Source organism: Camellia sinensis, chromosome 1 (genome assembly GCF_055761805.1).
Source record: "Camellia sinensis isolate YWXY chromosome 1, ASM5576180v1, whole genome shotgun sequence".
In the NCBI taxonomy this organism is placed as follows: Eukaryota; Viridiplantae; Streptophyta; class Magnoliopsida; order Ericales; family Theaceae; genus Camellia; species Camellia sinensis.
In genome coordinates this window covers 217,325,256-217,350,024 of record NC_138961.1, presented here as the reverse complement: position 1 = coordinate 217,350,024, position 24,769 = coordinate 217,325,256, and the positions used below count along the sequence as shown (strand labels likewise).

General features: G+C 31.3%; 1 long non-coding RNA gene across 1 annotated transcript; it reads right to left on the bottom strand.

The window, feature by feature from the left end:
- Positions 1 to 621: 621 nt before the first annotated feature.
- Positions 622 to 3,168, bottom strand: LOC145789054 (uncharacterized). The gene is made up of 4 exons (XR_014344582.1): positions 2,905 to 3,168; positions 2,692 to 2,810; positions 1,000 to 1,188; positions 622 to 921 (listed from the first exon to the last, which is right to left on the bottom strand). It is a non-coding gene; the product is annotated as an uncharacterized LOC145789054 (long non-coding RNA).
- Between the last annotated feature and the right edge of the window lie 21,601 nt (positions 3,169 to 24,769).

Below are 24,769 nucleotides of genomic sequence, written 5' to 3'. Positions count from 1 at the left end.
ATAAATAAATAAAAAATGAAGTTGAGTGAAGAAAGATTGGTTTAACTTTTCGATCTTGGTGCCTATAACAAGCAATATGGGCTTTGAGTCATGCAATTGTCACGAATAAGGGCAAGATTGCATTCAGACAATTCCTAGATAGACAATCCATTAAGCTGCAAGGAGATAAGATATGCCACTGATTGAAGGCTTAAAGGAAGTTTGGTAGACCACGACACATCAAGTAGTTAATTTAAAATATTGGGGTAAGAAACGGCTTGTAAAAGATCAATGGTGCTTCCAAAGATAATGTAGGAACAGGTTGAAAAGAAAGTAGAATGGAAAATGTTATCCTGTTCTAGCTAGCTCTAATATTTTCATTGAACCATCAATGAGAAATTTCAATCACCGCCATGAATTATGGAACCAGGTTAATTCACTTCAAATGTCATTGACAAACTGGCTTGGAACATTATGCCAGACAATATCACCTAGACACCTGCTCAAGTCATTTTGTGCAAACAGGAAGAAATATGCCTCTCCAATAAGTGGGTACCCAAACAGAGGAGAAACCCTCATCTTCAATACATAAATATACTAGTGGTTAATTCCCATCTAATAGTGACAGAGAACACAGTGGTGTTTTGTGCATTGCAGTTTATTTCTCAAATCCTATTCTCTCTTTCGTCGCACAAGCCTTCCCTTATCTTCATCAAGTTTCACAAAAAGTTTAGCAAATCTCTAAAAAATCTACTCTAAAATGAAACATCATACAAGACAGCAAAAAGTAACAAGACCTGAAAGACATCACAGAACAATGCCAAAAAGCAAGATTGTCTTTTGTATTGAACATGAGAAATGTTGGAAGAACTATAATTAACAAAACCCAATTGTGCTAGCTGGCAAGGCTCTGTATACATTCTCCGAAAAATGTTGGAAGAACTGTAATTAACAAAACAAATGACTAAGCACTCCAGCAAATGAAGTTTTTCATGTAAGCAAGAGGTTATATTTCCTTACCTTAATGAGCTTATTGGTAGAAGCAGACTTTATGGTTAGGGTATCTAAACCAGGAAAAATCCAAACCAAGCCATCCGCAATTGTTGAACAAGTGGTTGATAATGCACTTATTATCTCTAACTTCAAATGCTTCAGAGCAGGTAGTGGAGGGAGCAAGTTTTCACTCAATTCTCCAGGAAAAATTATGGCCTTCAAAAAGTCACATAACAAGAAAATCATAACTAATAAAAAACATATACAATATGACCCCAAAATAAAAATAAAAAACAAAAAAACAAATTATTCTTGCAGATTTTATATATGATATTTTTGAAACAATTTGTCACCTTGAATGGTCTTTTGGTTTGAAACAAGAAGAATGGTCTTTTGGTTTGAAACAAGAAGACCCAAATATAATTGTATATGTTATAAGGAAAAAAAGAGAGAGAGAGAGAGTATTTTTATAGAGAAGTTAAACAGAACAATGTAACATTTTTTAAATAAAAAAAAATTCACAAGTAGAATTTTTGAACAAAAAATCCATCCAGATTGACGTTACTGTGCTTATTTTAGAACTTGAACCACAATTTGTAATGGCTTATTTTAAAGTTTGAGCCACAATGATTGGTATTTTAGTTTGAAAGAAAAATAATTATAGGTTGTGTTTGAATTATAAATTTAGGTAAAAATTTGAAAGATAAAAAAAAAAATAAGTAAGCATAATGTGAATGAAATATAAGTTTAAATTTTTTTTTCCATTTATTTCCTTCTTTCTGTAAATTCTTACACAAATCTATGTTCCAAATACAATTATGATCTAAACACAACATAAAAATCACATAATTCTATATGTGAATTCTTTATATAATTGCTCTTATGGAAATTAAGGACCTAAGGAATGCTGTGTTCCAAATTTATTTGGATATGATCCCTACCACACACAATTTTCTGTACACTATACTTCCCAAATTATTGTAAGAGTTGATTTATTTTGAAATGAATGGCCCTAATTAAACCATATCATTAATTCTCTATAATTTGTGTTTGTATAGTCTTACCAAAAAATATAGAATGGACGAAAAAGTCTACATGAACTATCAGTAGCGGAGTCAGAAATTCAAGGCAGAAGGGGCACATATTACACATCATTGAAAAGAAAAGAAAAAATCCACGATATAAGGGAAATGGTGTAAATATGAAAAACTCATGGGGCATGTGACCTCCCTAGCCTCAAGGGCTTGAGGTTTGGAATTGAAACCTCAATGTGTTGCAAGTCTTTACAGAACTCAACACACAAGTACTCAATCAATGGGCAGCTTTTGAATTAGTTTCTAGAAAACATTGTCTCTGATCTTGGATTCACTCAGAGTCAGTTTTTTTAAACAAGGTAGGTTTATAGAACAACTGGGTTGGATGTTACAGTACTCCAAATACAATACAGTGATTGATTGAGCAACAATCACTGCATTGTCAACACAAGCGTTAAATTCAGTTAAATTCGGTTAAAGCATTAAAGTCTATCACAACAGTTAAGTTCAGATCATCAGATTGACAACACAAGCGTAATCATAATGTCAATCTTCAGCAAGGAATATCAAATTCAACATCAATTCATTCCACTAAACCACCGCAAAATCATAGAAATCTCGAAATGCAAGCGAAAATCAGCATGTAAGAACCAGAAAGCAAGAGCTGGAGAGAGAGAGAAGATACCGTGAAAACGTTCTTCGAAGTAGACTTTGACTAAAGCGATCGCAAAGAGGACCTTTTTGTTCAATCCCAAAACGTGCAATCACAGAAGTGAAAACACATTCAATAAGGGCATGAAAACCCTAGAAATCAAAATCAAAGAGAGATGAGAGAGGAGAATCGGAACACATAAATTCAAGGCTTAGAATCGAATTAATCGAAGAGATATGCAAACACCGAATTAATCGAATCCGTGGAAGGGGCTTGGAATCAGAATTGAACTCCAAGCTCGGAGTGGCAGCGGCTGGTGGTGGTCGATGGTGGTGCTCGTGTGCTTGTGTGAATGCAAAACCTGTGTCGCTTTCATCTCAAATGCAAAGAATGTATGAAGATCTATCAGGGGATTTGAAGGTTTGGTTCGTTTTCTAGGGTTTTGAAGGAGGAGGAGTGAAGAAGAGAGAGGGTTGGGTTTTATTGGCGAGTCCGTAATCTGATTTGAATACAGTGACTAAAACATAACACTGAACCCAACACTGAACCCACCCACCCATGGTGTCTCTCTCTCTCGCGCGCGCTCAAGTAACGAAGAATCCCAATAATATCACTTTGCTTAATTTCATTTTTCTAAAAACACTTTTTAAAAAATTTTATTTTTTATTTCTCGTATTTTTTTATTTTTATTAATTTTTTTAATATTTTAAGTAATTTTTTTTTTATTTTTTAGACATACAAAACATAAATATATGTAAAAAATAAAAAAAATTGTGAAAAAAACCTTTTAAAAATTTACTAAATACCAAAAATACATTTAAAATATGAGAATTTAGTATATTTTTTTATATTTTTATGTACTTATTAATTTTTTAAAATATTTTTTCATAAATTTTTTACTTTTTAGATACATCTAAATAAAGTGCATCTAAAAAACTAAAAAAATATTTAAAATTTTAAAAATATTCACTAAAAACAAAAAAACACGAAAACTAAAAATCTCAGTTTTTGAAAAACTTAATCCAAAAAATTCAAACCAAACACACTGATTCCCTTCTATACTTTTTATTTATTTATTTAATAAAATTAATTAAAAAATAAAATTATTAACTGCTATAATAATAAAATTACTTGAATTATTATTTAAAATAAAATTTTGATATCATTAAAAATTGTTAATTGACTTTATAATTTATTAATAAAATGGATCATTTATTATAAAATTTTAAACTTCAAGAGGTAAGATGTAATTTCCAAAACTATAGGGACAATTCATACTTTAATTTAATTTTTTTGTCTAAATTTTGTTAATTATGATTGTGTATATCTTAGAAAATTGACAAGTGTTCCAAAATAATCAATTTAAATCTTTAATTTGGGCATAATGATCAAATTGAAATTAAACTCAAATTGTAGGGATCAAATTGTTCACTTTAAAACTATAGGAATTAAATTAAAATTTAGATCTAATTATAGAGGTGAAAAGTGTAATTAACTCAAATAAATATAAATGTATATAAAAAGTTTCTCTCATTATTTTAAGTGATGCAATTTTATTCAATTGAAGGGTTAAATTACAAATTCAATAATAGAATATGTGATCATTTAAGGCTTGGTTTGGGAAGTGAGTTGGTTTTTTAGCTTTTTAACTTTTTTGGCTATTTTAACCTGGGGCTAAAAAGCCTGGTTTGAGAAGGACTTCTGACTTTTTTTGGCTTTTTTAACTTTTTTGTGAGAGAAATAATGTAATGATTATGGGTTGGATGTGATGTTTTGTCTTATTGGAGCTAAAAAACCTATTTTGTTTTTTGTGGTTATTTTAGCCCCAAACCCACTTCCCAAACAATGCCTAAAGATTAATGCTAAGTTAATCAAATTTTTTATTTAAAATTTAATATTTTACTCCCTACTCACATAGTGTGTGGAACTTACAACATGTGACACTATGTGAATAGAGAGTAAAATATTAAGTAAAAAAAAATACTCGATAAATTATTTTTTATGTTGTCCTCAATTAGGAAATATAGCGATCTCGCGTTGTACCCTTTATGTGCAGTATTCCGGACTTAGGTTCCGTGGTGTTAGTTATTGTATATATCTTGTTGTCATTCTTTAATTCTTTATATTCGAGTTTTGGGATGTGTTGGACAGGTTTGTTACAGGTTGGTAGTGAGTTTAAACCAAAGGTTGCTGCTCAGAATTTTGCTTCTTCGCTCGAGCGAGGCTTTTGTCGCTCGAGCGAGCTCTGTGTTTTAGATACTTCACTCGAGCAAGAGTTGAGTTTTGTGTCTGGTGGTTCAAGCGAGAAGTCTTACGCTCGAGCTTGCGTTTGTGTCTGGTTCTGGACCTGATGGTTGCATTTCTTAGCTCGAGCGAGCTTTCCTTCGCTCGAGCAAGCGAGCTGTATGTTTTGAGTTTCTTCGCTCGAGCGAGATTTTCTTCGCTAGAGCGTGCTTCTGGGTTACAGACCTGAAGCTTCGTATTGTTGGCTCGAGCGAGGTCTCTTTGTGTCTGGTCGCTCGGGCGACCATTCCTTTGCTCGAACGAGCCTCGAATATATCAGTTGGCAGCTACGGGTTACACTTCACTTTTTCATCATCTTCTTTCATTCAAACCCTAGACCAGCTGCTCTTTCTCTCTCTATATACCTTCTCTCTAGGGTTTTATCTATTTTTAGAGTGTTTCTACCCTAATCTCTTTGTAAGAAAGATAGAGAGTGGCGTGGGCCTCACTTTAATCTGAAAATTTGTGGATTTGGAGCGCTTTGAGTTTTCATCATCTTCTCCATTTGGTCTCTTCATTTCGAGGTAGGGATAACCTACTCTATTCTATAAGTTTTAACATAAATTTTAGTCATTTTGATTAATTGGTGTTGTTGGGTAATTTTGGGAAAAGTTAGGGTTTGTTGTGTAATTTATAAAAGAGGGGTCTTCAATGTTTTGAGTCAAATATGTATTAGAGACTTGTAATTGGGGTTGTTTATGAATTATGAGTGAAGTTTGGCCTTGGGGGCAACATTTGAAAATAGAGAGATTAAAGCCCTAATTTAATGTGACCAATTAATTTGAATAATTAATTTGGGGAATTGTGTAATTGAGTTGAAATTCATGAAATTGGGAAGTTGTGGGATTGAATGGTGTAGTTGGATAATTTAATCACTCACCTATGAGAATGTCGATATTTTATCTATTGATAAATTTATTATCTGTTTAGAGATAACTGCTTTGGGCTATCGGTGGAGGATAGTCTTGATTGTTGTAGACATTGTATGATGATTAGGGAAAAACTGAAACTAATCATATTGAATATGTCATTGAATATGACTATTGGAATAATACAGCAAATGTGTGTATTGATTGATCATTGTATATGATAAGTGTTTAAATACATTGTATATGTGTATTGTTTGGGAGGAGATAGGGGATGTACTCCATGGTTTGAGAGGAGATAGGGGATGGACTCTCAAACCTGTTTGGGAGGAGATAGGGGATGGATTCCACTGATACGGCAAATCTGTGTATCACTTGAAATATGGAAGTGTTGAAGTATGGAAGTGTTTTAATATGAGTTATATTCTCATGTGAATTGTGAAGTATGGAAGTGTTTTAAGATGTGTTATAGTCTTATTGAATTGTTTGGCCAGGTTCTGAGCCATAATTATGAATCGAAACTGTATAAGTGAAGGAAACTGAAATAGAAAATGGATGTACTTGATGATGAATTGAAAAGTGTTGTGAGTTGGATTATAAGTGTCAACCATGTATCAAATGCTATTGTTTTAGTTATTTCTCATATTTGGTTTAGTATATTTCTATTGGGCATTGGCTCACCCTATACGGGATATCATTTTCAGGTTCAGGTGATATGCCACCTCCAAGGACATAGCTTGGGAGGCTTAGAGACTAAAGATCCCTTTTGTTGTTTACCTTTTTGTGTATTACATGTAAATTCAAGCCGAGGGCTAATGTATATAAGTTAGTACTCTTTTTTGTAACCAAGTGTTGGCTTGGAAAGTTGTAAGCCCGTAAGGTATTTACTTTTGTTGTCAACATGTAATACTTTTGTGATAAATACTCTGATAAATAGATGTACATTTTATTCTCGTGAATATATTGTCAATTTCTTGTATTATGAATGTATGAATTATGGGTTTATTTTGAAGGCATTACAAGAAACTTTAAAGTGAGAAGCTTGGTTGGAAATTGTTAGCTTTTTTATTTTTAATTTTAAAAAAATACCAAATTGAAATTTTTTTTAGTTGAAGTTTTCACGACATTCTAATGTATGCCTAGTAAATGTATAATATTTTATAACATAAAATGTATGTCGCCTTAAATGGAAATATTTGTATGTCGTGAAAATATATACTTTTTTACGGCATACTTTTGTATGTCATAAAAAAATCGGATTAAAATTTTTTTAGTAGAAGTTTTCACGACATGCTAATGCATGCCGTGTAAAGTTAAAATAGTTTATGACATGAAATGTATGTCGTCTTAAGTATAAATATTTTATAACATATTTTTGTAAGCCGTAAAAATATACATTTTTTATGGCATACTTTTGCATGCCATAAATATATTAATTAATAACTTATATGGTGTGCATGTTGTTATTGAAAAAGTATTAACAGCTTGCAAAAAAAAAAAAAATGTAGTAGAATGTACTAACTACGACATGCATTCGACGCATTAGACAAAAAGATTTAAGTATAAATTTAAAAATTATTTTTGTATTAAAAAAAATCTAGATTATAACTAGAATTTCTAGTTTATTGGAAATAAAAATAAAAATTTATCATATCTACTAAAAACTTATAAATATTTAAGTACATCTAGAATTTTGTTTTTATTATTTATAATTAAAATATAATTTCTCTAGAGAATGAGAGGGTTTGGGACAAAAACATGTATGGATCTAAAATGGGAGTGAGTGTGGCGTAAGTTTTTAAATATTTTTTTTTTTGCTTTTTAAATTCAAATAATTTTCATATACTTAGAAGGAAAATGTTTTTTTAATTTTCTAAAAAAATCACTAAATTTAAAAAAAATATAAAATTTAATATTTTACGATAAGAAATGTATATTGTCTTAAGTGCAAATATGTTATAACATATTTTTGTATACAGTGAAAATATACATTTTTTATGGCATATTTTTGCATGTCATAAAAAAATCAGATTGAATTTTTTATTTTTTTTAAGAAGTTTTCACGACATTCATTAGTATGTCGTCCAAAGTTATCAAATTTTATAACATGAAATGTATGTCGTCTTAAGTACAAATATTTTACGACATATTTTCATAAGTCGTGAAAACATATGTTTTGTATGGCATACTTTTGTATGTCATAAATATATGAATTAACGACTTATATGGTATATATGCTGTTATTGACAAAACATTAACGACTTGCACACAAAAAAATGTCTTAGAATGTACTAACTACGATATGTATTTAATGCATGCTGTAAATAGTTAGTTTTATTGTAGTGATAAATGAAATGATTATGTTTTTTATATGACATTTTGTCTTATTGAGTTTTTAGTCCATTTTGTCTTTTTGCAACCAAAATAGCCCTAAGCTCACATGCCAAAGATAGCTTAGAAAATTCGTTTGAATTGGCTTTTTGGAGAGAAAAAGTAAAATAATTATGATTTAAATATAATATTTTATTTTATTAACTTTTTAACTTATTTTATTTTTTAGTGACTAATTTAGTCCCAACTCAACCCAACCCACATAGCCAAACGAAGCTTTAAATTCAACAATCTACAAATTTAAAAAAAAAAAAAAATACTTAAAATACTATCAAATTTCTACATTTGTCGTATTCCATATTCTACTATACCCTACACTCTACTTTCACAATAAATTTCGAGATAATTATCATAAGGGTCCAGCTTGTCTTCAATTGGAGATCAAGACTGGACCGTCCAGTCCGGTCTGTGGGTCCAATTTTGGGCCCATTTTCGATAATTCAAACCGTTCAATGTGTAGAACTTGTCAAATACTATATTCTTGTAAAAAATCACATTGATCGGATATCGATAGTTATTTGATTGGATCAGAGTTCTGTCAACCGTTTATTTTTTTACAGTTCATTTTTTTTATACAAAACCAATTTGATCAAATAATTATCAATATTTGATCAACCTGATTTTTTATAGGAATATAGTGCTTGACGAGTTCTATATATTGACGGTTTAAATTATAGAAACGGGACCCAAAAATGAATCCATGGACCGAACTGAACGATCCAGTCTTGATCTCCAACTGGAGACAAGCTGGACCGTTATCATCATTAATAGCATTTTTATTTAAAATTTCTTAATGATTGATAGATATAATAAAGAGTTAGGTTTTAAATAATTAAATTTAAAATCAATTAATAATTGACATTGAATAGTCTATATTACTGTGAATAAATTTAATCAAGTTTTAGAATAATTTAGGATTTCAATTTTTTTTATTAGTGAAACTTATAAAATAATCATAGTGGTAGAGGATGTGATAAATCAAATAAAGGTTGAACATAGAAAAATAATAATTAATTAATAAAAATTTATATGTAATTTAATGTGAGCTTTTCACTTTTCACTTTTCACTTTAAAACAAAGTGAAAATAAGTTTAATTATAAAAATTGTATTATTATATTATTCTTGTGGTATTTTTTTTATATTACTTTTCTTTAAGAATAATTTTTTCATATTAAAAATATATTGATGGAAATGATTTTTCAAGATTGGCCCCACACTAATAAATATTATAAAATTATGTTTATTCATGTGTTTTATATATCCGATTATGTGTTCCGATTAAAAGTATGCTTTTTAATTTGTTGCTATAGAAAAAATATTTATATACATAAATTTCATACAAAAAAAAGAAAAAAAAAAGAAAAACTTATGGCGATACAAATTTATTACATCATTATGTACAAATTTTATGAATAATTTTTATGTTTGTATACTATTCACTGTGCTTGGTTTTGGTTTTCAGAACACACTTTTCAAAAAATTATACGTTTTAATTTTTCGTATGTTTTTGTTTTCACTGAAATTTTTTTAATATTTTAAGTAATTTTTTTTTTAATTTTTAGACACACTTAACATAAATACACTTAAAAAGTATAATATTTGTGAAAAAAACTTTACAAAAGTCACTAAATATCAAAAATACTAAAATTCAGTATATTTTTCATATTTTTGTCTATTTATTAATTTTTAAAAATATTTTTTTACAAATATTTTACTATTTAGATACATCTAAATAATGTGCATTTAATAAAATAAAAAAAATTGCTTAAAATTTTAAAAAAATTCACTAAAAATTTAAAAAAATACTAAAAACAAAAAACTCAAATTTCAAGAAACTGAGCTCATAAAACTGAAATAAGACATATTGATTATTTTTTTATATGATGAAAAATTACAAATAGTCCACATTTGATCTGTATAGTATGTAACATCTAAATACACACAATTATTCATAAATCAATAAATCATGTGTATTGGTTTACTATAGATGCAATGCAAGGGAGGCAAACTGTGTTTGCACCTTGTTTTTTTGGAGAAAACAAATAAATTTGTTACCAAAATAATTAAGTCCATGTTTTTGTCATTTTTACAAAATTTATCATTAATTTTTTGTCCTTTTTCTTTTATAAATTCAAGACTCAAACAAAAATGAGAGATTGAAATAAAATTTAATTTTTTTGCAATATGCATACTGATTCTATAATTAATAGTTTTGTTATAAAGTTTTAGCAGAAATTTATATAAGAAATTAAAATTTAATAGCCATCTATAATAGAAATAATGTTTAAAAAGAAAAAGCAAAGGGATAGTGTATTTTTAATTTTTGTTGCAACCAAGGAAATCAATGCTTTGGGTTTAGCTAAAACGGCACCGCATAGACCCACTCCGTGCGCAATTTTTTCTTTTTTTTTTTAAATGAATTTTTTTTAATATATAATGCATATTGTATGTAATTTTAATACAAAATTACATAAATTTTCATGAACTTATATAAGTGATTTTATAAAAATACGTAAATTAAATATAAATCTATGTAAATTCAAAAAATCATATATGTTTTTGTGAATTTATATTTAATTTACGTATTTTTTTAAAAATACTTGTGTAAATTCATGAAAATTTATGTAATTTTATATTAACATTATGGTATGGTTTCCGTTCAGTCCTAGATCAGATTGGAGGGTGCTGTTGGATCCGTGGGGGCCCATCACAGGTTGCATTTCGATAATCTGAACCGTTCAATATGTAGAACTCATCGAGTGCTATATGTCTGTAAGACATTATGTTGATTGGGTATCGATAGCTATCTTATCACATCAATTTTCTGTCAATCTTTTATTTTTTCACCATCTATTTTTTTTTAATACAAAACTGATTTGATCGCGTAACTGTCGATATCCAATTAATGTGATTTTTTACAAACATATAATACTCAACAAGAATTGAACAGTTCGAATTATTAAAAAAAGGACCCATGATGGACCTGATAATACCCTCTAATCTGATATGAGATTAGAGAAAAGCCGAGCCCTTAAATCATATACCCCGTGCATTGATCATTTCACAAGATGATATATTTTTTTTATTTTCTTATTGATTTTTGTAGTTAATATATTTAGAAAATTATTTTTAAATTATTTTTTGTAAAAGAAAAAATGACATTGAGATTTTTTAATAATATATATATATATATGTATATTTTGTGGTCAAAGAGTCTCTGAATTTATCAAATAAATTACAAATACACTCTTTAAAATTTATTTAAAATATAAATTTTCTCCTGTTATCTTAAAAATTACAAATAACTCATTGTCTAAATTTTTTATTTAACAAAATAAACAGTAAAAATAAAATGTCTAACTATTCTCTTATACAATAATAAAATTACTTAAATTATTAATTAAAATATATTTTTGATGTTATTAAAAATTATTACTGAATGGATGATTTATTAATAAAATAAATTATTTGTTACACGACTACAAACTTAATGGGAAAAATATAATTTCTAAAATTACTTTTAAACAAATCATTTACCCGAATTAACCTTAGGACTATTTGTTTGTTTTACCCAATATCCATCCATAAACAATAAGTCTATGGTGCCAGATTAATTCATCCAAAAAATTCTCGATGAGTAATTATGTGATGAAAATTAATTTATGTATAAAATAAATTTGAATCAAAAAATAAACATTTTAAATAATTTATGAGTTGGTAAGGTTGATTCGCAATATTACTGATCCATAAATGAGGAACGTATTTTTTTAAAATTAGTTGTGTAAATTCATGAAAATTTATGTAATTTTATATTAAGATTATATACCCCTCTCAAGATGAAGATAGATTTTAAATAATTATTTTGACCAAATTTGCTCAGGTGCCATGAATGAGGAGCTGTTTGGAGTCCACGTTTTCAATATTTTTTTAATTTTCTTATTATTTTTGTAGTTAATATATTTAGAAAATTATTTTTAAATTATTTTTTGTAAAAGAAAAAATGACATTGAAATTTTCTTTTCTTTTCTTTTCTTTTTTTTTTGTGTGTCTAAATTTAACAAAATAACTCATTGTCTAAATTTTTTATTTAACAAAATAAACAGTAAAAATAAAATGTCTAACTACTTTCTTATATAATAATAAAATTACTTAAATTATTCGTTAAAATATATTTTTGATATTATTAAAAATTATTACTGAATTGATGATTTATTAATAAAATAAGTTATTTGTTATATAACTACAAACTTAATGGGCAAAATATAATTTCTAAAATTACTTTTAAACAAATTATTTACTTGAATTTACCTTAGGATTATTTGTTTGTTTTACCCAATATCCATCCATAACAATAAGTCTATGGTGAGATTAATTCATCCAAAAAATTCTCAATAAGTAATTATGAGATGAAAATTAATTTATGTATAAAATAAATTTGAATAAAAAAATAAATAATTTAAATAATGAGTTGGTAAGGTTGATTCGCAATATTATTGATCAATAAATGAGGAACGTATTTTTTTAAAATTACTTGTGTAAATTCATGAAAGTTTACGTTATTTGATCATTTCTCGAGATGGAGATAGATTTTAAATGGGTAAATTACATATACCCCTCGAGGTTTGGCTAAATTACAGATACCCCCCTGAGGTTTCGGAAATTACATCCCGCCCCTTGAGGTTTGTATTTTCATAACAATTTGTCCCCTGAGGTTTATATTTCATAACAAATTACCCCCTAATTTTTTATGCAAATATAGCATTCAGGGGGGAATTCGTAATTTCTCAAACCTCAGGGGTATCTGTAATTTAACCAAACCTCGAGGGGGTATATGTAATTTGCCCATTTTAAATAATCCTAGATATTTACTAATTTGATCATTTCACAAACAAATACTCCAATTAGTCTCAAGTTTTTCTAATTGATTTGTTAAGTTCTATTAGTGAAGAGTTTCTTTCCATTTGGTCCGATTTTTTTATTTATTTTGGTAGTATTTTGGTGGACAGTTATATCCATTTTATTAATGTGACATGTATTAATGTGGCACTCCAAAAAATTAAAAACTTCTTAGTGTACTCTTCCTAAATGTGACAAAGTGACAAGTATGATGTGATACTCCAAAACTTTTACTTCAAAAAAAAAAAAAAAAACTCTTTAGTATACTTTTTCCTAATGTGACAATGTAGCATGTATGATGTGGCACTTCAAAAAAAATAAAAATTCTTTAGTGTACTTTTTTCTAATGTGACAACGAAACAGGTATGATGTGACACTTCAAAAAAAATATAAAAACTCCTTAATATACTTTTCTTAAACGTGACAACATGGTGGGTATGATGTGACACTCTAAAAAAATTAAAAACTACTTAGTGTACTTTTCCGTGACATGTGACACTCCAACGTGATAGGTATGATGTGACACTTTAAAAAAATTAAAAAATCTTTAGTATATATATATTTTTAAATGTGACACTTCAATATAGCGGGAAAATGAGTTATTACACACCTAAAATGACTAAATGGATCACAAAATAAAAATAAAAATATAGGACTATACAAATTATAAGTCCAAGATATGAGAATTATTGGTCAATCTCCCAATAATTATTTTGACCAAATTTGCCCAGGTTCTATGAATGAGGAGCTGTTTGAAGTCCACGTTTTTAATATATATTTTTTTATTTTATAATTTTCTTATTGATTTTTGTAGTTAATATATTTAAAAAATTATTTTTAAAATTATTTTTTGTAGAAGAAAAAATGACATCGAATTTTTTTAATAATATATATATATATTTTTGTGGTCATAGAGTCTCTAAATTTATCGGATACTAGTGTACATCCGTGCCAGAAGGCACGGTGAAAATATTGTTGGAATGTAAATGTAATTGAATATAAAAGTATTGGGTTAAAATAGAATTTATTCAAATAGATGATCCGTATAGTTTTGAATTTTCAAATGAATTTTATAATTAGATTTTTTTAAAAGAGTTTGTCAAACTTAAAATTTTGTTTGTATATATTAAAAATAATTTTTATAAATTTAAAATCCAAAACTTACTTGGTTTTGGAGTTTTAAAAAATAATTTTTAAATTTAAAATTTATATTTTATTATTTTTAGTGAACTTTTTAAATATTTTAATCAATATTTTTCACTTTTCAGATCCACTCAATCTAAATATTTGAAAAATTACAAAATTTAGAGAGATGTAACTTAATAAAAAAAAATTAAACCCTCCTTATCTATACTTCAAACTTAACGATAAACATATAAAAACTGTCCAATTGAATTTAACAATAAGTTTGCTAGAAATTTTAATTTTTAACAATAAACAAGTTTCAATAATATCATTGTGAAGTATTTGAACTCAAATTCTCAACGCAAAAATAGTTGTGTTTTTGTTTGTCAAACTGAAATTTAAATGGCAAAAAATGGTTGTGTCAATGATTAGTAGTGGTAGAGGCAATGGATGGAAATTGCTAAAATTTATCAAGAAAACGTGAAAATAGTGATGACACAATTATTACCCTGATCAAGAAAACGTGAAAATAGTGATGACACAAATGCAAACAAAGACCTGTTAGACAATCTTCACTGTATTTAAATTAATTAATTCTGTTTGGGTACTAAATGACAAACAGAATATAAAAGAAATATAAGAAAGGAGAATGAATGTTTGATTACAAAAATCAAACTAGAAAAAAAAATTAATAAATAAAAACAGATTTTATTTTGTTACAAAAACAAAATTAAAATCTGATTTAAATAAATAATAAAAACAGAAAATAAATAAATAACTTACTTGATTGATATCTTGAATATTATTATGATCAAATCCAGTGTTTGACACTGTGTCCTTAAGACAGATTCATCCTCTCCACGGTGCTTTCAGAATATGGACGTCTATCTTCCAAGATGAAATGATCAACAACAAATATATGCAGCACTACAATATATTTGTACAACGAACACACTAAGTGGTTTATACTCCATCTCACAAGAAAATAATGCAGCAAAATGAAGAGTATGAATGCAGAACATTATGGACGAAAATTGGAACCGAAATCCAAATGGGGAACTAGTCTATTTATAGATGTATTGGTGGCTGCAGGTTTTGAATTAAACGGATTTAAATCTGTTGGGTTCAAAATTCAAACAGATAAAAACGGAAGGGACCTGTTTGGGTGTACAGTAAAACCAGACCAGTTTATTTTCGAAATTCATTTGAATTTTGGATATGTTTTTGGCCCAAAAAGATAGGTATTGGGCCGGACAAGCCCAACCCAACCTCACACTATGCATCCGCGCCCAGGCCCAGGCCCAGCCCAGCCCGCCCGACGGACCCGACGAACAGCGACGATGGGCCGCGCGCACGTGTGGTGATTTGTGGGTCTAATGGGTCTAGCCCATTTTGCACATAACGTCCCTCTCTAAAACACTTGGGTACCCCTTGGGGCACACCCCAAGTTTCAATCCCATGCCTTATAAACCCATTCAAAACTTCCCATCAAATCAATGTGGGACAAGCCACTTTTCAACATTTAAGGATTTTCCACCAAAACTCCATTTCCATGGAGCATACTTTGGCTTCAATTTCTCATTCACTCGGTAATGGTTTTGAGCAACCAAATATACCACATGAATCACAACGCGGCATAGAACGCGTTACCACTTTGACCCGCCAAAATCGACGCTCGGGTCCCACCTAAATAATAGACCAAAGTTAGGAAAAAATTCTGGTTTTACCCAGAATTTTCCAACCATTTCCAACAATCCCCCACATGAATGGAATTTGATGACAACGGAAATGCAACAATATGCAGACTTTATCGAAAGAGTATAAGTCGAAAATATCTTGCATCAGGATAGGTAGCTTTCGGCCTTGAACCTTCCCTAGTGATAACCTATCGGACTTACTGGCTAACCAATGGGCGCGATGCCTTGAATTGTTCAGTCGTTTGTGTAAGCCAAGACAATAGATTTCACACAAAATATCTTCTAACACATCGTGATTCTCACTGTTGTGTTCATTTTGGCCTTGAACGCTCCTGGTTTTCATGAGTGTTTCTAGAGAATTTAGCTTCTTCATTCTCATAGAACCGGCCCCAGTTCGACACTCATATAGGTGATTCTTATTGTGAGTATCTCTTTATACTCGTCTTGATTTTTATACCTAAATCAAGATATAAGTAATCATTAAAAACAAAGCTTATCCTTATACCCCTACAGGCAACATATGTGGCAGATATCACTCTCACCATATGAATGGATAGGGAATTTTAATCCCTTGATGATTTCTGGCGAGCTATACATAACTTAGTTGTCCATTTGAACTTAGTTCTTGGGATCTCCAGTCATATAAGTAGGGTTACCATTATGATGACGCTTATGTAATAGGCTTTAATCCCATCCCCTTCAATGAACTATGCACTAGTTCTTTTGTCAAACCTTTTGTTAACGGATCCGCAATATTCTCTTTAGATTTTATATAATCTATTGAGATTATTCCATTTGACAACAATTGCCTTACGATATTATGTCGATGACGAATATGTCTTGACTTACCGTTATACATGTGATTCTGTGCCCTACCTATTGCAGATTGACTATCACAATGAAAGCAAATAACTGGCACAGGTCTTGGCCACATTGGAATGTCTTCTAAGAAGTAACGAAGCCATTCTGCTTCTTCTCTTACTTTGTCTAAGGCAATGAACTTCGAATTCCATTGTGGATCGCGCAATGCATGTTTGTTTCGTGGATTTCCAAGAAACAGCAACGCCTCCCAGAGTAAAGACATATCCACTTGTGGATTTTGAATCTTTAGTATCCGATATCCAATTTGCATCACAATAACCTTCAAATACTGCTGGATATCGAGTAAAGTTCAAACCATGATCATGGGTGAATCTTAGATATCTAAGAACCCGAATGATCGCCTTCCAATGGTTTTCTCCGGGGTTACTAGTGTACCTACTCAATTTACTGATAGCATAAGCTATATCAGGACGAGTACAATTCATTAGGTACATTAGGCTTCCAATGATTTAGAAGTATTTTAACTGAGACACTGCATCACCTTTATTTTTCGATAAATAAAGACTGATGTCTACAGGTGTTCTAGCTACATTCAAATCATCCTTGATAAATTTACCAAGAATTTTTCTCAATATAATGTGATTGAGATAATGCATATTCGTCAGATGTTTTAGTAATTTTCATTCCTAATATAACATCTGCGACCTCCATATCTTTCATATCAAGTCTTTTATTAAGCAGTTACTTAGTTGATTTGATCATGTTTTGACTACTTCCAATGATAAGCATGTCATCCACATAAAGACAGACTATGACATATCCTTGGTCAGTGTTTTTAACATAGACGCATTTGTCACATTCGTTTATCTTAAACCCATTAGTAAGCATTACATGATCAAATTTTTCATGCCATTGTTTAGGTGCTTGTTTTAATCCATAAAGAGACTTTACAAGCCGACAAACTTTTTTTTCTTGCCCTGGCATTACAAACCCTTCGTGTTGCTCCATATAGATCTCTTCATTTAGATCATCGTTTAAGAAAGCTGTCTTAACATCCATTTGATATATTTCTAAATTAAACAACGCTGCTATAGAAATAAGCATGCGAATGGATGTTATTCTTGTCACAGGAGAATATGTGTCAAAATAATCCAGACCTTCCTTTTGTCTGTAACCTTTAACTACAAGTCTTGCTTTATACTTGTCTATTGAACCATCTACGTTCATTTTTCTCTTGAATATCCACTTATATCCAAGAGGTTTAGAATGTGGTGGAAGATCCACCAATTCCCAAGTATGATTTTGCATAATGGATTCAATTTCATTATTAACAGCCTCTTTCCACAAAGGTACTTCAGGACCTGTCATTGCTGCCTTAAAGCTTTGAGGTTCATTTTCTAACAGGTATGTCAGAAAATCTGGACCAAAGGATTTTGATGTTCTCGCTCTCTTACTTTGTCTTGGTTCATCACCAGTTAAATCCTATTGGTCGAGACCATTACTAGCCTCTTGTGTTTGATTGTCATTAGTCTCTTGACTTTGTGTATAATCATAAGTTCTTTTCTGTGAACTTAATTCCTGTCCTTTCTTGTAAGGAAAGACATGTTCAAAAAACACAACATTCCTTGACTCTATAATAGTGTTCACATTTATATCAGGTATTTCTGATTTATAAGTCAGAAACCGATATGCACTACTATTCTGAGCATAACCAATAAACACACAATCTTCTGTTTTTGGTCCAATCTTAGTCTTTTTAGGAATAGAAACTTCAACTTTTGCCAAACACCCCCACACATTTAAGTATTTGCAGGAAGGTGGTCGACCTTTCCACAATTCATAAGGAGTGCTGTTGGTTTTCTTGTGGGGTATTCTGTTAAGAACATAAAGTGCTGTAGTTTGGTGAATAATGTCATGTTGTGCACAAAATTCATTTAATGGTGCATCATATTCACCACCCCTATCACTTCTAATATAAATCAGAATATAACATCCATCAATTGTTTACTACGGTGTGCTTGATTCATAAATTTCAAAACAAATTCATGAAAAATCCAAAATAATTATGACTACACAAGTCAGAATTAATGTTTTGACAAAATCATATCCTCATAAAGATTTTGCCTAAGAATCGAACAAATCAAAAATTCTCATTTGATTGTATAAATTCTTGCAACTCATTTACGAATAAGTACCACTGTCACAAAAATATTTGTGATAAAAGAAAGCTAAATTATCTCTTCTAATGCAAGAGATACACTACCAAATTAAAATAATGGTTTATGGTTTAACAAATTCTACTACACAAGTAAAATAATGATTGAAAACATCTTATGTCACAAATTCAACAAATAATAATCCACATAAAAGATTTCTCAAAATTACTTCCAATTAAATGGAACGATATAACTACTTAAATCTTCATGTTATTGAAATTTCTCAGGTGTTTAAATACCCATTCAAATTGATTAGAAATACTCAAATTAATCTGCTTATGTACAAAGTGAACATATCAATTATCATTCCAAATCACATGAGATTATTTTTAAGAAATAACTTGAGTTGATATCAATACATGCATATCAAACGCATCAAATAAAAGAATAAATTAACAAAATAAATTTATCATGCATGATCCCAAAACTTGCATCATGAGATAAAAATATTCTCAATTGAAAAATCCAACGTAAGTAAAACAACATGTTTTAAACTATAAACTCCAAAACCGACAAAACATACCTTGATTTAATCAGTTTGATTTGTACACAAATAAACTAATTATATATATAAACATTAAAATGTGCTTGTGAATATATATATATTTCCGACTCATATACAGAAACTATTCACGATTACAAATCCACACACAGAAATAAAAAAATGATTCAAAAAACCAATAAAGAAAATAAACTTGCCACAAAGGTTTTTTCATAATAAAAATGAAATTAGTTTGTAAAACTAATATTTTACTCCAGAAACAAATTCTTCCATGTATACTCACGATGAGCTATGATAAAGTCAAAAGAATTAACACCCTTTCACAAAGGGTTCAAAAACTTAAGCGGCCTTCAAAATGAAATCGTAAGTCACGTACAAAATTAACAGATTGTAACCGAGACACAAAGTTTCATAACTTTACAAAAAATTATACCATAAATACATAATTTAATTTTGTAAAAGTAAAAGAGACAAGAATTTTAATTAAAGAAAACTCAGAAATTATTTCTGAAAACCAAATTAATTTTCTAGTTACTAATACCAGAAAATAAATTATAACACAAAATAATTTTATTTTTCTTGTTACTAAAACCAGAAAAATAGAATACCACAATAATTTTTTGTAACACCAAATAATATTCTGCAATTGTTAATGACACCAGTATATTACTACTAGTTGTCAAAGAAAATAGACAGTATATCACTACTATCTGTCAAATAGTTTATAAATACTATTTGTATTTTCCAACCAGAATATCACATTGTGAAAACACAAAAAATTAAATACAATAAAGATACAAAAAATAGATCTGTCTTAAGATTCTTGGACAATCTTCACTGTATTTAAATTAATTAATTCTGTTTGGGTACTAAACGATAAACAGAATATAAAAGAAATATAGGAAAGGAGAATGAATGTTTGATTACAAAAATCAAACTAGAAAAAAAAATTAAATAAATAAAAATAGATTTTATTTAGTTACAAAAACAAAATTAAAATCTGATTTAAATAAATAATAAAAACAGAAAATAAATAAATAACTTACTTGATTAATATCTTGAATATTATTTTGATTGTAACGCCCTCAAATAATAACATTAAACCCATCAATATAGATATACATTGATATATATAAAAGTTCCACATTCTTCTATTCATCAGAGTTTCATTACAAAAAGTATTACATGTTAACGACAAAAGTAAATGCCCTAAAGGCTTACAGCTTTCCAAGCTAACACTTGGTTACAACAAAAGAGCACTAACGCATTTACACATTAAGCCCTTGGCTTGAATATACATGTAATACATCAAAAGGGAATAGACAACAAAAGTCTGCCCGCCTCTAGCCTCCCAAGCTACGTCCTTGGAGGTGGCATGCTACCTGTACCTGAAAATGATGTTCCCATATAGAGTGAGCCACAGCCCAGCAGAGATAAACTAAACCAACTATGAGCGATGACTAAAAGATTAGCAATTGATAGATGGCCAACACCGATACATCCGCATATATCACGTCACAATTTCATAACATACGAGTCTATGCCACTTTCCATTTTCTATCATTATTTAATAGATAAGCATATTAGCTATATCAACACATCAACAGATAAACATCTTACGCATCAACAGATAAGCATATAAGCTGTATCCACACTTCACTAAACAAGCATATGAGCTGTATCTACACTTCACTAGACAAGCATATGAGCTGTATCTACACTTTACTAGACAAGCATATGAGGTGTGTCTACGGAGTTCATCTCCCATCTCCTTCCAATCCTATCCGGTTTAGAGGTACATCCCCCATCTTTCCCTAAACCGCGAAGTACATCCCCCATCTCCTCCTCTACACACAATGCATATAAACACAAGGGTTCTATACACAATCAATCAATACATAGAATTAATGTATTCAATTCACCGTCATACTCTATGACACATTCACTCGATTGTTTTAGTTTGCCTAATCATCATGCATTGTCTACAACAATCAAGACCATCCTCCACCGATAGCCCAAAGCAGTTATTTCTAAATAGAAAATAAATGCACAAAATGGATATTAAATCGACATTTCAATTTGGTGAGCAATAAATGATCCAACCACACCCTTTAGTCCCATACATTCCCGATTTCAACATTCTCAATACAATTCCTTATTTCCAACAATTAATTATATAAATTAATTAACCAATGTAATTAGGGCATATTCCATAATTAACATCACAACCCTTAGGTTCCATTTTCATTAATGTTTTAACATTAATTTTACTTTTCCATGCCAAACATGCACTTAGGTCTTATATGATTAAAACCCCAACTTTTGTAAAATTACACAAAGGCCCGAACTTCCTCAAAATTACCCAACAACTCCCAACATATCGAAATGCCAAAATTTAAAGACAAAACTCATAAAGAGGAGTAGGATATCCCTACCTCAAATTCAGAGCTCAAGGGAAGAAGGTGACGAAACTCAACGTGCTCCAAAACTCGAAATTTTCGGATCAATGCAAAGCCCTCGACGATCAACCCAACTTTTGTAAAGACCAAAGGTGAGGAATACACCCTAGCTAGATCAATACCTAGAGAGAAGTTGAGGTTCCAGTGAGAGGAGCTCTCAAATGGAGATTTTGAAAAGTAAGAGAGAGAAAAGGAGTTGAAAAAGTGATCCAAAAGTCAGATCTCGGATTTATATAGAAGTTGCCCCGCTCGAGCGTCAAACTCCCTGCTCGAGCGTCACTCACAGACTCCCGCTCGAGCGTCAACAATCCCGCTCGAGCGGCGGATACACACTTCCAGAACTTTTACAGAACCAGGTCTCCGCTCGAGCGTCAAAACTCCCGCTCGAGCGCACAACACTGCAGAGGAGAAACTGGAAGATGGAAAACTACGCTCGAGCGTCGAAAACCCAGCTCGAGCGGACAGACAACAACAAGGGCCCGCTCGAGCGTCAGAATCCCCGCTCGAGCGTGAAGGCCAAAATCTGGGCAACTACTCTTGGTTTCTAAATTCAACCAACCTGTTTCAAACTCGCCCAATACAACCCAAGACTCGAATGCAAGGAGTAAAGGATGCAAACAAGACAAATACAACAACCAACTCCATGGAACCCAAGTCCGGACACAACAGTTAAAGAAAAGGGAAATCGAGATCGCTATATTGATAAAGTCCAGTGTTTGATACTGTGTCCTTAAAACAGATTCGTCTTCTCTACGGTGCTTTCAGAATATGGATGTCTATCTCCCAAGATGAAATGATCAACAACAAATATATGCAGCACTACAATATATTTGTACAGCGAACACACTAAGTGGTTTATACTCTCTCTCACAAGAAAATAATGCAGCAAAATGAAGAGTATGAATGCATAATTTTATGGACGAAAATTGGAACCGAAATCCAAATGGGGAACTAGTCTATTTATAGATGCATTGGTGGCTGCAGGTTTTGAATTAAATAGGTGCAACCTGTACAGTAAAATCGGACCAGTTTATTTTCGGAATTCATTTGAATTATGGATTTTATTTAATTAAATTCAAATGTTTTTGGCCCAAAAAGATAGGTACTGGGCCGGACAAGCCCAACCCAACCTCACACCATGCACTTGTGCCTAAGCCCAGGCCCAGCCCGCCCGAGTGTAGTGATTTTTGGGTCCAATGGGTCTACCCCATTTTGCACATAACCTCCCTCTCTAAAACACTTGGGTACCCCTTTGTAGACACCCCATTTTTGACCGCCCTTAAGACTTGGGCACTACTGATGGTTTGCTCGGTGTTGAGAGATGTGCAGGGCAAAGAATCAGTTTCTTCGGCTAGAAGAGAGGCAAATATTCCAAAACACTTTGTTTAGGGTTTTGGAGTTGAAGAAAAGAGGAAAGGAGAGGAGAAAACTAGTTTGGGAGAAGTTCGGCATGAATCCAGGTAGAAGCGAGTCGAGCAGCCCTCGCTGAATCGGGCTTATCTGTCTGTACACTTGGAGTTTAGCTATGGGGCCACCACTATCGGAAAGCTTACTTCCGGGGCTTCACTTTGCACTCAAGAATCTCCTAGAGCCAAGTCCGGGTGGGAGAGATATGATCAGTTGAAGTCGGGCATCATCCCGGTTGGATCGAATCTGCGCGGCTTCACGGAAAAGGGCATAACTTTTTGCATAGGAGGAATTTTGATGCAAGGTTTGCGCCATTGGAAAGCTAACTTCCGGGGCTTCAATTTGGACACCAATCGGCAGTTTTTTGACCTTACCGGCCATCCACCGGCACTATATTTATCCGGCCGGCAATTTATTGTGCCGACCGGCACTTTATTTTGCTGACCGGCAATTTTTGCTAGCCGACGACCTTCCGGAGCATTCTGCAGATTGAGTGGATTCCAGCTGTGCCAGCTGGAATGCACAGAATTGATCCCCCACGTGCATGTGTGTTTGTTTTGCACCTTGTGAGCCTTTGAACCCCTTAACCTTCTAGAAGCTTGAAACTTTTGGCCAAGCTTCTTGGAGAAGCTTGGCCAGCTGTTTTAGCTTCCTCTAGAAGCCTTGCACCCCCCTTGAACCCCTTGGCCCCTTTGAAGCTTGTCTTAGAAGCTTAGCATTGCTTATATAAGCACCTCTCCTCCTCCTTTGTTGTGGTTAGAGATTTAAAGCAAAAAAACCAGAGATATACCATGTATATCTGATATACATACATACAACCCTTGATCTCTCTCCATATCTCTCTCATTCAACCATCAAACACCTTTGTTCTTGGGCCATTTCTTCATCAACTCATAGCACAAGGCATCCAACGCCTATTCCAGCAGCTTGAGGCTGTCCTCCAGAGGTTAAAAGTTCCCAAACTTGGTCCAAGAGGTGTTGGTTTGCTGGTCTTCAAGGGTGAGTCCTCATCTTCCCTTTTCTACCCTTTTCTTGCTTCATATTTAAGCCATAGTTGCTTGCACTTTTGGGCTCCGACCTAAACTTAAAATCATCATATTCTGAGGCCCTCTTCATGTTTGATTGAGGACCTCTTACTGTTTGAGGACAGTAGCTAGCACTTCCTTCATTAGCCCTCTTTATGCCATAATCTTGCATAGAATTTTTGGCTTGCGTGTGATCTGTTTTAGAGCCTGATGTAAACTGAAAATAGGCTTATTTTGAGCCCCTCTTCAACATTGAAGAAGGGCTCAACACTGTTTGGATACTCTATGTGCTACTTTCTTTGAAATCCATGTGGTAGCCCCGTTTTTTGTATGCCATTTTAGCCCTATCTTTGCTTGCTGTTTGGCCATGTCATGAACTGTAAAAATGCTTATCTCAGAGCTTTCTTGCTTCTGTCTTCAT